Here is a 9,976-nt window from a genome sequence, read left to right as displayed (position 1 = left end):
AGAGAAGCTCTCAAGAGAAATGGCCCGGCAGGAGGAGGTCACGGATGAGAGGCTCCAAAACCTTTAGATCCTCCCTGGGGGGCCTAGGCTTTGGTCCTTGAACACAAAATCAAGCCAAGCCCAGGCAAAACGCCATTCCCAGAAGGGAAGCAATGAAACAACTCTGCTTACCTGGCAGGAGGACCTAGGACCGAGGGGACCCAGATGGAAGCCCACCAGAATGAATGCACCAGAAATAATGAGATAGGATGGAGGAGGGGAGGTGTCAGCTGTAGCCACAGAAGCCATCAATAAAGGAGACTTTTGCTCAAAGCAAGGCAGGTCGTTGGCCTTTAGAATTGACTTAGTGGTAACTCTGGAGCATGATGTGATAAGATCCTTTTTAATTAATGCTAATGATGTAATGACTATAAAGTACTCTAGGCTCCAGAAGAATGAGTAGTAACTGCAGACCAAATATGTATTTGAGTGTTTTGTAATTAATGAGACTGCTTAAAAAATAGAAATATAGGCATCCACACCCTTACTCTCAGGAATCCAAACTCATGGATAAAGACATCGATGCTTAATTAAACCAAAGTGGCCTCTATAGCTGCAGCGACTCGTTATGCCTCACCCAGGCACAGCTTATCCAAGCAGTTTCTCACCATTTGATCGAGAGCCTTTCAAGTGTTCACGCAGGACGGTAGAAAGGATATGTTAACATATAAGTTGGTGTTTTTAAAAAAAATTATCATGGTTTTGATACAGAATAAGTAAAATAGATGGTCAGGATTCCTACCAGCGCGGTAATATTCCCACCTCCCTCCCTCCATCAGTTCTCCAATGTACAAGCCTCCCCCACCACTCTGTGAAATGAAGCCACTGAAGGACCTGAAGACCTGCAAATGACAGATGAGTCACTTCAGGTCCCAGCAAACAGGAGCACTGATTCTTAGCATTGCCTCTTTCTGGTTACTCTGACCGCCATGGAGCTCCCTGGAGAGGAAACCATAGATCGGATGGTTGTGGCTGGGTTTTCTAAAAAGGAGGGGTGATCGGAGTGACCGCTTTGATCCCCACACATTTCTCAGAGAGAAGGGACGTGTTGAGTTAGGGCCTTGTCACTGGGGAAGGTCTTACCTCTGAGCACTGCTCTCCAGTCTCAGAGTCCAACGGTCAATAGAATGAACCAAATTAACTGCTTTCCCTTTGTGGGACAAATTCTTCGAGAACAATTTGATTACCGACAAAGAAATGAATCTGTCTTGTCTTTGTCTGGGATTCTTATCTGAGCGTTTGGATCTGGGTGTCCAGCTGATGGTGGGCACAGGAGATATTTTCTGCATAGTCTCCTTCCCCTCTGTCTCCTGGACTTCAAGTGGCTTGGTGGGACAGGTCACAGGACCACTGGGCATGTGACCAAACCAATTCTATTCTGTCATCCAGGAACTGGGACTTTCAGGTGCAAACCCAGGACTAGGAAATTGGTTAAAGTATCTGATATCTCAAGCCGTCATGTTGCTGGTACCTTCCAATACCCACTAGCTCTTCTCCATTCTGGGTCTCTTCCATTTCCCCCTCAAAAATTTTTTTTATTGCTTAACTTACATACACCATACCCAAGTCATATGGAAAATAGCAAATTTAAAAACCAATTATTTTTTCATTGTGGCATATAACATACATCATGAAAAGTATATAAAAAGGTAATACAAGCAATCACAGAGTGAGCGTCCATGCATGTCATTATCACCTGAGTCAGGCACTAGATAGAATATTGCCATATGCCTGGGAGCCCTCGCCTTTCCCACTGGTGCCCCTCCTTGCTGGTGACAATCACCTTTCCCTTTCCAAACCACTATGCTGATATTCTTCCATTCTTTTTTTAATCCTTACTCAAGGATATGTTTGACTTGAGAGAGAGAAAGACAGAGGTTGATTGGTTGCCTCTGGTACATGCCCCAACCAGAGAGCAAACCTACAACCTAGATATGTGCCCTGATGGGTAATTAAACCTACCACCTCTGGTGTATGAGACAACGTTCCAACCTACTGAGCCACCCCACCAGGGCTACGCTGATAGTCTTGATAATCACTCCCTTGCTTTGCATCAGTTGTATCACTTACATAGGCATCCCTACTCTGTTGTTTCACTTCATCTGTTTTTGAAATGTATGTGAAAGACAATGTCTTGTCTCGCTTACCATTATGTTGGTGAGAGTCATTCATGTTATTACATGTACAAACAGTTTATCAGTTTTATTGCTGGGTGGCCATACCTTTGTGAACATCCCCTGCTTACTGATCCATTCTATCCCCGATGAACATATGCATTGTCTCCACTGGGGCTACTGCAGACAGCACTGCTCTGAGCATCCTTGTTTATGTCTCCTAATAACATGTGAGCATCCTTCTTTAGTGGAAATCCCTAAGAGTGAAATTGCTGGGGCGCCAGGTATGTATCTCTTCACCTTCACTAGATAATGTTACACTATTTTTTATGAAGTCATTGAACCAATTTTGAATCCCCACCAGCGGTAGATGAGAGATCCTATTATCCTGCATCCCCTTTGGACTTTTTATTTTCAGCTTTTTAAATCTTTTGCCCATGAGGTGGTTTTGTTTATGATTCCCTGGTGGCTGATGAGGTATGCACCTTTCCAAACATTGGCCATCTTGTTTCCAAAAACTATTTCATATATGTGGGCACATATGCATATGTAGGTGTGTGTGTGTGTGTGTGTGTGTGTGTGTGTGTGTAGGGTTAGTTCAGGTTCCTTTAAGTGATCAAAAAATATCAAGTTTTATGTTCTCATTCAACCATCAAATTCAAGGAAAACTGTCTTTTTTCCTGGTGTTCAAATTTTTTACAGAACACATTTGTTGTTTAATTTACATTTAACTTAACAGACAACTTTTTTTAAATTTGAGGAGCTAATCAGAAACTGTCTTTCTTGAAGTTGTTTCATTCGACTTTCCACTTGAAGATCTAACTTCCCTGAAACCTGATAGTAATCCCTGCTCTTGGTACTGACCTTCACTCCACGCCTCCTGAATGCTATTCCTGTTAACTGCAGCGGCTGGCATTAAACCATACCACTCTTCCCGCAAAGAGGCCTGAAATTAAATAAAACCTGTTGCCATTGTTTCTCACCCTGGTGGATATGTCTTGTTGCCTCTAAAACAGAAAATTTACACCTTGTATATTATAAAGAAAATATAATATCAACCCACACTTTGTAGGTAAAACCAAAATATAATCTTTGCTCAACTCTGGTTAGATATTCAACAAACTTCTTTCTCTCCCCTCACTCCCCACCAAGTGTTGTTCTTTGCCCTCCTTCCTCCTGATCAATAAAATGATGATGGAGAATGTAAGACATAATGGCAATAAGACACTTGTGAGCACTAAAATACCAGGGTATGGTTTTAGATTCTGTTCTAGCCCAAGGGACCATGCAAACAGGGAAGGCAAATGGGTTTCCTTTCACAAGTCAACTCCAATCGGCTGCAGTAATATTTGGAAAGAATTCCAAAGTCACACCTGGGCTCTGTGGTGAAGAATGCTATGATGGTTTAGTCGTATCTGCCAAGGTGGCATGGAAGGTGGCAGCACTTGTGTCGCATGCACTTCAGAGCAGTGGTTCTGAAGCTTGGCTGCCCTTTAGACTCATCTGGGGAGCTTGCAAGTGCTCAAGCCTGAGCCTCATCCCAGAGCAGTTACATCAGAAACTCAGGACCGGCTCAGGCTTCAGTATTTTTAAAACTCCCAAGCAGATGCTGGTGCGTGGCCAGGTTAGAGAACATATACCAAGAGCAGTATTTCTCAACCTATTTTTTATTATGCCCTCCTCCAGATATACATTTTTCCCTAACTGTCCTCCTCCCAGGAAATTGTAATACCACAGGTATGCTGTATATGTGTTTGTATACTATAGATATGCCTGTACTTGATATAGGAAAAAAAGGTGAGATTTTTGTCACCCTTGGCAGTGATTTTCATTTTCGGTTGAGAATGCATGAACTAAAATCGAGGAATTAGCTTTTAGAGAATTGTTTATAGTGAGACAAATATGACTTGGTACCATTTGCAATTCGGGCATGATAATAATTTACTCTGTAAAAGCAAAATGGCACCATTAGCGTGAGAGCAGAGATACAAAATGATGCATTGTTTGTGGCCACCGATGGACTTGGCTGTGTCTTTCATAGTTTTCAGGAATAATTAAGGGATAATGTTAATTGAACCAGGAACCTGATAATCCCCTGCTGCTAAATAAGTTACTATTCACGTTGGAAATGTTTACTTTCCCAGCAAAAGAACCCATGTCTAAGGTAAATAGTTTCTAATGACATGGCGATGGGTCCTATTTTCTGTTACTAACAGGACTGATAGTGTTTGTTTCTGATGTTTGGTGCCTTATGGTAAATGTCTGATCACTTTCCTGTCATTCACCAGCTTAATAAAAGTCTTAGAGCTTTAACCCAGAGGAGGGTATTTATTCTTCTATAACCTAGGGTGGTCTTTATCACTATGTACTTTTACCTCTAGAACTGGAAAAAAACTTAGTATTTCCTAAAATGCTTCGAGAAACACAAATTTAAAACCTTATAAATAAATTTTTACTTCTCACCCAAGGATATTTGCTCATTGCGTTTGGAGAGGAAGGGAGAGAGAAAACATCAATGCAAGAGAGAAGCAGCGATTGGTTGCCTCCCTTATGCACCTGGGGGTCCAACCCACAACCTAGATAAGTGCCCTGACTGGGAATTGAACCTACAACCCTTCAGTTATTGGATGACATTCCAACCATACCAGCCAGGGCTAAAACCTTATAAAATTTAATGGACACATTTGTAAGACCCTGCACATCTCATTAGTCTCCATTTTCTTAAATGTCCACCTCCCCCACTTTGGCACCTGTCTCCAGTGTCACCCTGACACTCACCTTGTCACTTCAGGCAACTCATTTAACCCTTCTGTGCCCTCAAAGAATTGAAGAAACATTTGCCGTACCACGCAGGCTTCCAAGAAGAATAAATACATAAAGGTGTTTTGTAAAAGTAGAAAGTCTCAACACAATGAAAGGTAGTAATGACCTAATGTCATTCAGCAAGTATTTATTAGTCACCTACGTTCTCATCACTAAACTTCACTTCTGCAGCCCAGACTAAGTTATACTGACTCTGCCCTCAAAGAGCTCCCACCGACAGCCTTCCTGCCCTCAAGTCTTACTGCTGGTTTTCATTCCATGTGGATTTTCGTCCCCCAGAAAGAGAGGATGTGGGCAATCCACTGATGACAACCAGTAAGAAACATCCAGGCACACTGTTAGACCTAATCGAGGGATTGCAGTTTATTTATTTTTAATTATTTTAATTTTTCAGTTCTGGTTGACATGCCATGTTATATTAGTACCAGGTGTACAACATAGTGATCAGACATTTATATGTCTTACAAAGTGATTATCACCCTGATAATTCTAGTACCCATCTGGCACCACACATGGTTATTACCATATTGTTGACTATATTCCCTGTGCCGTACATTACATCCATGTGTGTTTTTATAACAGCCAACATGTGCTCCTTAATCCCTTCCTTTTTTCACCCAGTCCCCTCAATCTACCTCTCACCTAAAAACTATCAGTTTTTTCTCTGTATTTATTGGTTTCTGTTTTGTTTGATAATTAATTTATTTTTTTAGATTCTGCATATTAGGAAAACCATATGGTATTTTCTTTCTCTGTCTGATTTATTTCACTTAGCATAATAACCTCTAGGTTCATCCATTGCTAAATCTTGCAAATGGTAAGATTTAATTTTTTTATGGCTTCGTAATATTCTATTATGTATATGTACCACAGCTTTTTTTATCCACTCAACTGTTGATGAACACTAGCTTGCTTCCATATATTGGTATTATAAATTATGCTGCAATGAACATAGGGGTGCAAATATCTTTCTGAGTTAGTGTTTTGGGTGTCTTTGGATAAAGATAAATACCCATAAGTGGAATTGCTGGGTCATATAGTAGTTCTATTTTTAATTTTTTTGAGCAACCTCCATACTGTTTTTCATAGTGGCTGCAGCAGTTTGCAATCCCATCAACATTGTACAAGGGCTGAGGGATTTCACTTTAGACTGTCTATTTGGTTCTCAAATCATGGGTTCATTCTTTGTGCTACAATGTAGGATGGGGCAAAACAGTTGTTCATATGGAAAATAATACAATAATTAAGAAATCATAACACAAGAATAAATTCCGTGTTTCGTATCCTCATATCTGTAAACCTATTTTTGGCCCACCCTGTATATGATCACACAGCAGCCTCATTCCCTCTGTCTTGTAACCACCGGACTCTTCATTTGTCCACTGGCACCAGGTTGGTCAGTACTGGGTTCTTTATTAGAATGTAAGCCCATCAAGCGCAGGCACCTCTGGGCTCCTTAGTGGATCCCAGAGTCCCTAGATGTCAGCTCCCAAGTACATGCTGCTGGTGGAGAGAAATGCTCTGTGGGGGTATTGAACAGTTAGTGAGGCAGAGGGATCAGCACACCTAGTGTCTTATTAATACCAATGTCATTCTCGAAGAACTGTACTATCTTCAGCCCTCTCCTGAGATGTCCAGTCCCAGTTTCCCTCTGGCTGGTCTCCAGCAAATCCCACCGTAATCCAGAGGAGCTGAGTGGACCCTTTTAGTTCTAACATCCAGATGTTTCTTTGCTTTCCTACCCTCACTCCGTTCTTCTTTTCTCACAAACTCCATGGCACTGGCTTTTAGGATTCCTATTTAGTGACACACTAAAAAGAACTGAGAGTACATTACGTTGAACCTGCTGTCAGAACACATGGGACCCAAGAACGCTGAAGATTTCCCAGCTGCTTGGGACAGTCTGCCTCACCTGTCCATTTCCCAGCAATCCTGAGTACAGAGAGGAGATGCGCCAATTAGTGCCCAGGCTGAGCTCAGCACTTAGTCTTTAGAGGCCATCTGGGACCTGAGGAAAGAAAGCCAGAGACAGGATGGGGGCAGCTCCTGAAGGAGTGGCTTAATGAAGAGGCACAGAAGTCACCTCAGCCCTGGGGGGGGATGAGCTTGCTGTGGGGAGCTCCTTTGGCAGGCCTGCCGCCTCAAAGACATTCTCCACTGTTTGCAACATATTTGTGTCCTATACTCTCAAAACTGAAATCACTGCATTCCAGAAACTGTAAGCGACAGGTCCCCCAACCTTAAGTCCATTTGTGGAGGTACTTTTCAAACCCCACAGTAATGGAGAGATGACGCAGGCCAGCTGGCTGGAGTTGGAGCCCTGAGCAATGGGGAGAGGCAGGGAACCACAGCCTTGCTGCCATGAGCATGTTTAATGATGAGCATTTGACCCAAGCAGCTTGTGCTGTGTTCCCCGGGGCCTCCTCAAAGTACAGTTGGCCCTAAGGGGGTGAGATAGCCAGGCCCATGTCTCAACAGTAGAGAATAAGAAGCATATGGTGATATTGCCACCCCTGTTTTCATTTACTTTAGGTTTTTGAGAAAGTTCAGCAAATCCCAGCCAACCCTGGGAAAGTGTGCTGACACAGCAGTTGCACTGAGCTCAGGGACCCTCACACTAGAGTAACGGGCCCTAGCATCCTCCAGGTTTTGTGTTTCAGAGATCCCAGGTGCAGACACTGGGTCTGCAGACACCCCTCTGCCTCACTAACTGTTCAATACCTTCACAGAGCATTTCTCTCCACCAGTAGATGCTGTTCTACAAGGAGAAACCACTTCTCCTGATTTAATCATCAGTACCATATTTTCATGACTTAGAGAAATGGAACCTTTATTGCACTTAAGGTTGGCTAATAATTTTTTAGGAGATAAAAACCTCCTAGTGGTGTTGCAAGTGCTTAAGACTAGTATGAGAAATACAGGATAGCTGCTGCCGAAGCTGGTCTGAGGCAGTGCCACCGCTTCCCTCTTATGCCGAGTATCGCCTGCTCCCACTTACTCCCTTCCACATTCTCAGAACCGCCTTCCACCCATCCCCCACCCCCGCCCCCACAAAGAGCTGGGACATTCACACCACCGCCTCACAGCACAACAGAGCAGGGTCTGGAAGGTTAGCTCCTTAGTTTTGAAATGTTTCCTTCCTCTGCTCAAAAAACGATTATCTAAATTGTGGCCCAAATATAACCTTGATCTTCAGTTCTGAACAGTATGGAAACTACCGAGCTGTTGTGACACAGTGCTCAGCCTGACACTGCCAGTGTCCATTCATAGGGACTCTAGGGTTTCTCCAAACTCTCCTGTACGTCAGGGTACAGAGCCTTTGTGGGAGGGGGGCGGCTTAGCTCCAGAGCCGAGTTTTCCAGCCTGCATTCTGCAGTGTCAGAAAATGTTAATATGCATTCATTAATAGGAGCTCCTTATAATAAAGGGTTGCATGGTCAAATAGGTTTGAGAGCCACTGAATACCAAATGTCCCTCTTGGAGATTCTTGGTGCAAATTACCATAGTAAAGGCTCTGAGAAGCCCCATAGTAAAAAATATTCCTTTACTCAGCATTTTCCACATTGACCCCAGAACCCCTTTTACTCAAATACCCTGAGAAAATACAACTGTAGGGGTAGAGGAATCAGATGTTTCAACTAAGAAGATGTTAATAATTGGGGATGGATGTGAGTACACTTTGTTACGGGATGATCATGAAGTGTTTGGGGCATCCTGGACCTGAACATAAGCTGGTTTGGCTCAGTGAATTTAGTGCTGACCTGCCAATCAAAGAATTGCTGGTTTGATTCTGAGTCAGGGCACATGCCTGGGTTTCGGGCCAAGTCCCCAGTAGGCGGTGCACAAGAGGCAACCGCACATTGCTATTTCTCTCTCTCTTTTTCCCTCCTTTTCTCTCTCTCTAAAAATAAATAAATGAAAATTTTAAAAAAGAGTTTATAGCCAGCATCTGTTGAGTTTTCATATGCCAGCCGCAACGCTAAATCCTTTACTTCAGCATATTCTCATTTGTTTTAATCCTCACAACAACTGTGTGAGGTCCTACCACACACAGTTTTATAACTAAGGAACAGAGAGATTAAGTAACTTGCCCAAGGTCACACAGTCTGTAATGAGTTCAGGGCTGCAGGTGTCCCTAACCCGAAAGCTCTGCTGCTTCCCTGTGGAGACTTCGATTCTTGGGCTGCCTTGCAAAGATTTGAATAAGGACCAGTGTGGATCAGACAGAGAGAACGTGTGCCTGGGGAGGCCTGGAACTGAGAAGGCAGAAGTCTTTCCTGCTCTCACTCCACCGGACCTCACCATTGTGATCTACTTGAAATGAGTGACTACTGAGGTGACACACTGGACTTGGTCAGTATCTCCAATAATGGGGACCGAGTTGAGGTTTCGGGCCCGCCCTTCCTGCAGTGTGGGCAGGAGCAGAATGCCTAGCTGTGAGCCTCGGCAGGAAGATGGTCAGCCACTCCCAGCATTATCGTGTGCGGGCAACTGAGCCACCACCGTCTAGCTTCAGGTTACTCTCCGTGTGGTCCCAGATCAGCAGCATCACCTGCGTGCTTGACATAACTACAGACCTATTGGATCAGACTCTCTGGGGATGGGGCCCCAAAACTGTTTTCATCAGTCCTTCAGAGGAGTCTTACACTCTAGCCCAGATCTCTCATTTTATAGATGAGAAAACTGTGTCCTAGAGTAGAGAGGTCACGTGATTTACCAAAGCCCTACAGAGCACGTGGTAGGAGCTCCAGATGGAGTGGATTACTATTGGTTTTTACCTACACGACATCCATAGCTCTTTATTCTGATAACAGTACGCAGATTTTCCTTGGGGCATCCTCCCTCGTTCCCTTTCTGTTCCTGTGGTTTGGAGGGGGCTGGCATCATGCTCCCAGAGGTCAGGGTGGGCACCACCCAATCTGGTAGAGCTGAGTAATTGGTCTCCACTCCAACGCCAACCTGCCCCCAGACGTAGAGTTCGGGAATGGGCACAGGACTCA

This window comes from Artibeus jamaicensis, unplaced genomic scaffold (assembly GCF_021234435.1).
Source record: "Artibeus jamaicensis isolate MK-2021 breed Jamaican fruit bat unplaced genomic scaffold, CSHL_Jam_final scaffold_1964, whole genome shotgun sequence".
Lineage (NCBI taxonomy): Eukaryota > Metazoa > Chordata > Mammalia > Chiroptera > Phyllostomidae > Artibeus > Artibeus jamaicensis.
Note: the sequence above shows the minus strand (reverse complement) of the source record.